Source organism: Alosa alosa, chromosome 13 (genome assembly GCF_017589495.1).
Source record: "Alosa alosa isolate M-15738 ecotype Scorff River chromosome 13, AALO_Geno_1.1, whole genome shotgun sequence".
Lineage (NCBI taxonomy): Eukaryota > Metazoa > Chordata > Actinopteri > Clupeiformes > Clupeidae > Alosa > Alosa alosa.
The window spans coordinates 16590750-16597349 of NC_063201.1; the positions used below are offsets into that span (position 1 = coordinate 16590750).

The 6600-nt window shown below is 43.9% G+C and overlaps 1 pseudogene; it reads right to left on the bottom strand.

The window, feature by feature from the left end:
- Window positions 1-945: 945 nt before the first annotated feature.
- LOC125305790 overlaps window positions 946-6600 on the bottom strand; it is a 35062-nt pseudogene continuing 29407 nt past the window's right edge.

Consider the following 6600-nt stretch of genomic DNA (forward strand, 5'->3'; position numbering starts at 1 on the left):
TGTGTGCTCTCCTCAGGGTGTGTGTGTGGTGAGAGAAGAGATTTACAATAAGACGAGCAATAAAGCAGCTGCTCACTCAAGGGGGAAATCTGATAGCCTACATGAGGTTACACAAAACCATCAGGTTGAAGTAAGCCTTCCTTTTGGTCCTGAACATTTATATGAGAAAACAGATTTTCACATAATAAACCATTTAACCATTCCAACCAATAATTATCAATATTTAAATTTTTCTGTTATGTGTCCTTTGCATTATTATTATTTGCACTATGGGATGGGATCTATGATAGTAGCCTAATGTTTGTAATAGGAATAGAAAAAAACCTCAATAAGCTATTTAATAGCAATATATTTCTTCAACCTAAAAATGCTAAAGGAATAAAATCAAGCATCAGAAAGCACCTTATTCATGAAAGCCAAACAGAGCACCTTTATCATGAAATATATATTTAATACTTTACCATCAACAAGCTTGCAGGGTAGCTAGCAGTGTAGCAAATTAGATTGTTTAAAATATACAGTGTGCTGTCTGCTGGCACTGTATTGTTAAGGAGAGTGGCATAAAGGGACAAAATAGTACAACCCCAAATCAGAAAAAGTCGGGTCGTTGTGTAAAATGCAAATAAAACCAGAATGTAATAATCTGCAAATCTCTTAAACTCATATTTAGTTGCAAAAAGGACACAGACAACATATCAAATGTTGAAAATGACAAATTTGACCATTTAATGGAAAATATATGTTAATTTTGAATTTGATACCAGCAACATGTTTCAAAAAAAGTTGGGACATAACAAAATGCTGGAAAAGTTGTTTAATGATAGTTGAAAGATACATCTTGCTGATGCGCTGGGACACATCATCAGTGATGTAACCTGGGGTCACTGGGTTTTTCGGGTCTTTCAACATCAGACACCCTCGCCCAGGCGACCCGACCAGAGTTGATCAGACTCCGGCCTGTGTCCCAGCAGCATTCTTCCACGGATCAGCCCTCTTGATCCAAAGCCATCTTGTGGCTCTTTCTGCGGCTTCAGTTGCAGATCTGATGGCCTTCCTCTTTGCCTCACCGGTGAGGCCCAGCATGGTGAGGACTTTGCAGAGGGACCGCCCTGCAAATCCTCGGCATCCCACCTCCAGGGTTTCACAGTAAGTCCTCCAGCCTTGGCTCCTACACTCCTCCACCAGCTCCTGGTACTTGGCACGCTTCCGCTCATTAGCCTCCTCCATGCGTTCTTCCCAGGGCACTGTCAGTTCCAGAATGATCAATTGTTTGGTGGAATCAGAAACAATGATCATATCTGGTCGGAGCCAATGTTGTTGTTATTCTTGCTGGGATCTTCAGCTGTTTGCCCAGGTCCACTTCTAGCTGCCAGTCTGTGGCGGTAGTGAGGAGACCTGACCTGGCCCTCGCTTGGATAGTGGGCTTCTCTCCAGTTCTGTGGAATCTGATTGACTGAGGCTTGCTGTAGTTCTTGGTGGTAGTAATGGCCTTGGCTATACTCTCAGCAACTGCCTTCAGCACCTGGTCGTGGCGCCAGCGGTAGCGCCCCTCTCCAAGGGCTTTAGGGCAGCTACTGAGGAGGTGTTCCAGGGATCCCCTTCCTGGACACTGGAGGCAGGATGGTGTCTCTGCTTTGCCCCAGACATGGAGGTTGGATGGACTGGGCAGGACATCATAAACAGCTTGGACTAGGAACCTGATGTTAAAGGAGTCTGCTCTCCAGATGTTGGACCAGGTGATCTTCCGTTGCAGAACATTCTCCCATTTAGTCCAAGCTCCCTGTTGTCCCATACCCACCATCCTGCTGGCTCGTTCTTCCTCCACGCCTGCCCGCACTTCCTGCTGGATGAGATGTTGCCGCTGTTTTCCCTGGGCCTTGTCCACCCTGGTTGATGGGAAATAGCCAATACCTGCGCGTCCTGAGGCTATGGACCCCACCAGTACCTTCTGCCTCAGTCGCGACTCTGCCACTTCCAGAGCCCCGACTGCCCTCCATTTCCGGCCTGTTCGCACCTGGATGCCAGCCGATGCCACCTTTTCATCCCTGGATTCCCTGTACTGCAGGGCTTCTCGAGTTCTAGTCACCATGAACTCTTCAGTGAGTTCACTGAATGGAAGCTTCAAGGTGTTGCTACTGCCGTACAGGGCAGCACTGCTCAGACTTTGGGGTAGGCCAAGCCATCTTCGCAAGTGGCTGCTTATCTTTCTCTCCATGGCCTCTACAGTTGTAATGGGTACTGCGTATACTAGCAGAGGCCACAGGATGCGGGGCAGGATGGAATGCTAGTAAATCCAGGCCTTGAATCTCCCTGGCAAGCCAGATCTGTTGACGCATCTCAACCAGCCCTCAAGCTCCTTGCTGGTTCTCTGGATGGATGACGAGTCTTTGAGGCTGCAATCAAAGAACTTTCCAAGACTCTTGACTGGCTGTTCGGTAATGGATGGGATGGTGGCTCCAGCCAGAGAGAAGCGGTACCTGTCTGTCACCTTTCCCTTCTTGAGCACCAGAGATCTTGATTTTGCTGGCTTAAAGCTCATCCTTGCCCATGTGATGAGATTCTCTAGCCCTCGCAGAATCCATCTGCAGCCCGGGACAGATGTGGTGGTGACAGTCAGGTCATCCATGAACGCTCTTATAGGGGCTGGCGTACTCCAGATTTTGTCAGGGGTCCCCTGCACTCCAACTCTGCTGACTTGACGATCATGTTCATGGCGAGTGCGAACAGGATGACTGAGATTGTGCAGCCTGTTATTATGCCCTTCTCAAGTCGATGCCAGTCTGATGTGCCCGATCCGTTCTGAATAGAGGTGTCAATATAACTGTTCTTCAGAAGGAACTCACTTAGTCGTCGTGACAAGACGCTGAAGAAAATCTTGCCTTCGATGCTTAGCAACGAGATCGTCCTAAACTGACTGATGTCCTTTGAGTCCTCTTCCTTCGGGATCCACACACCCTCTGCACATCTCCATTGGCCTGCCACTTGACCCCTGCGCCAAATCACCCTCAACAGCTTCCACAGATAGCTGATAAAGAAAACAAAAGGAGGAATGTTTAATAACCAATTAGGTTTCTGGCAACACAGGTATGAAAAAGAGCATCCCAGAGAGGCAGGGTCTCTTAGAAGTAAAAATGTAGGGGTATTCTGTATTCACTCTGTGTAAACCTGTGTGCACAAATGATGAAACAATGTAATTTGAATGCTTCTTAACATGAAATTGTGAAGTAGGCTATTTGGGGAGTTCATAATCTACAGGACATATACATACACAGTAATATAATAAAAAAAATACCAACTGGTTTCCATAGTTCCTAAACATTTACAGAATTTTGTTAAATGAAAAGGTGAAGCAGCACAGTGGTAAACATTCCCTGTCCCAACTTTTTTTGAAACATGTTGCTGGCATCAAATTTAAAATGAACATATATTTTCCATGAAATAGTCCAAATTCTAATTTTCAACATTTAATATGTTGTCTATGTCCTTTTTGCTGCTTAATATGGGTTTACGAGACTTGTATATTATCACATTCTGTTTTTATTTGTATTTTACACAATGTCCCAACTTTTCTGATTTAGGGTTGTATAATTTGTTCAAAGTTGTGATATAGTGTACAGTTCCATGTGGCATGTTTTACAGCTCTTTGTTCTAGGCCCCTATTTTGCACCCTGGCGCATGGCGTAAAACTCGTTTTCCATTGTGTGGCGCAAAGTTTATTTTCTTATTTTGCACGTCTATTTTTTAAACAATGCGCCGAGGTGTGTGGTAATTAACAACCAAAGGAGTGGCCTAGCGCATTGTCTAAAAATCGCTATTGTACACCACCTAAAACGCATTATGCCACTGACCAAGAGAAACCTGGTCAGGAGAGTTGTTTATATGTTATTTTAAGAGTGCATTGTCAACAGTCATTTTGCCGGGTGCACAACGCACCATCCTTCTATCCTCCATGAACGCGCACCAGCGCACATCCATGCAAAACATTAGAAATTACACGATTAGGCCACAATGGGAAACATAATTAGAATAAAGATATTACGAAATACATCTCACAATGCATTTGCAAATTGGTAATGACGGTTAAAAGTGATTAGGTGAGAGCACAGCTGAAGACGCACTATCACGAGATATAAGCAACTCCTCTGCAGGATAAACGTTGTTTTATTCAGTCATTCAAAAAATATTAGGGTAAGTGTTGCTTTTTACAGCCTATGTTTTCGATGGTAACCCATTGTCAGTCAATAGTGAAAGTAACTTACTGCGTATAACTGCCTTGTCGTTGACTGACACCATGGTGAAGTTAGTTTCACTTTGCCAATGAGTTCAAATAATAGACGAGTGCAAATGCATAAAGGCTATGCTAGGTTTTATTAAAGCATGGTTTAGTGGAATGACTGTTCCATATGGTCTTGCAAGCAGACTCCTTCAAATGCGCCGTTGACTGTCAAAATACCGATGCATTCTTTAATGTCATGCTTTGTGCCGTTAAAGGGAATGACATCATTCTCATTGGTTTAAATGATGTTACGCCCCAAACAAGAAACCTAGGAACACCTTGAACATGCTTCAGTTTCAACTACCCTGTTTATCGACTCCTCTGCTCTTTGCCTCTTTCTTTATGTTGCTCTTCCAATCTATCATGGCCTTCTTCCTAAATGGTGAGAACAGCAAAACAGTCATGCCATATTGAAGAAAACATAAACTAACGTTTTCCTGAGGTGTGGCATCTCACTTGCTGTCTCCATTCTGCTCTCTGTCTCTCCCTCTCTTCCTCCTTCATCCTTCTTTTACCCTCTTATCCTCTCTTGTGAGCCTGTGCAACCTGTGTCCCTCTCAGGCACAGTGAGCTGTAATTGGTGTCCCCTCATTACCCCCCCCCCCACACCACCACCCATGCGCCTCGTTATCTCACCCCCTCGTTATCCCTGTGTGGACCGCTGTTGCCCCGAGGTGATGCAGCGCCAGCACAAATGCCTGCCCCATGTGGAAAAAAAGAAAACACCCGGCCTATTTATAGCCAGCGCAGATGCCGTACACAATGGCATCAAAGCTGGGAGTCATCTCTCCAGAGCCCTCTTTATTCTTGCAGATCCTAAATTAATTTCGCTCTCTGCAGTGCCGCTGTCTCCTTCTCGCCTGCCTGCCCTTTACGCTCCTCTGGCCTGTGTCGGCATCCGGGACGATCATCGGCTGATTTTCTGTGAAGTTCTCAAATGCCCTAAGATCTGCGGATTTTTCAGGAATGTTATGCAGGGGTTTTCAGGTTGTGTGAATGGTATTGTTTAGCTTGTTGGCAGTAGCACACTCACACATACAGTACAGAGGTGAATTAGACACTTCTGAATATTTACACATGGTCTAAAATGTGGTCAGATTATAATTGAAGTGATGGAAATAATCCTATTCTTAAAACGAATGTGTTAGAAACAACACAAACTGTGTTGTCCCTATCTGGACATAGAGATGTGTTAAAAAACAACACAAGTTGTGTTATTTTCAACACATTTGTTATGAGTGTACACACAGTATAACAAAACAAATGTGTTAGAAACAACACAAGTTGTGTTATTTTCCACACATTCGTTTTAAGATTGTAAGATTGTGGATAAGAAAATGTAAATGTAAATCAGGTTTCTCGGCCAAGTATACTGGAATACTTGGTCTCTGCATTTATCCCATCCGTGAATTAGTGAATACACAGAGCACACAGTGAACAAACAGTGAGGTGAAGCACACACTAACCCGGAGCAGTAAGCTGCCTTGCTACAGGAGTGCTCGGGGAGCAGTGAGGGGTTAGGTGCCTTGCTTAAGGGCACTTCAGCCGTTCCTACTGGTCGAAGATCGAACCGGCAACCCTCCGGTTGTGGTGACTTTTTGTAAAGTTTCCTGATAAGATATTCTGTAGTTGTACTAAAAAGATGTTCTGTACATTAGGATATGTTTAAAATCCACAGGGTGAAACAAAGAGCAGGGGTAATTATAGCTAAGGTATGCACAAGCTTGGGGGCCAGACGTTTACCTATCAGGATATGAATGCATAGGAGAGATTGAACATCCCTAGCAGTTGTTTAGCCAGGGTCAAAGGTCCTTTGTAGAAATAGAATAAATACCTAGGCACATATGTATTACCAAAAGAGGTAAGGAGGACATAGGAGCTCTGTTCTATTCTGAGTTCACACAAACAAGTGACGACATGAGAAGGTATAAGAACCATGTACAGAAAGTCAGAAGCAGCTGGCTTCATGAACCTATGCTCTGTGTTGGATTAAAGCTACACCTTCTGCAGTATTCTATTGTTTTGTCACAATTCTTCTGAGTTTGAATCAGTTAATTATTATTTGACACCACACGGTTACAAGCCTGAAGCCCTAACCAGTAGGCCACGATAAAACAAACACCACAAAACCTTTTATATTTTTCAATCTATATGAACTGAACAAAAATGCCCAATATTAAAATCCTTCATATGGGAAAAGCATATTGGTATTTCCCCCCATATTCCCAAAGATTATAAAAGGTCAATAAGAATTCAGTTGGATGACAATCAGGTGTGAGTTGGTGGCCCTAACTTTCAACACATTGAATCATTCTCCACTCCGG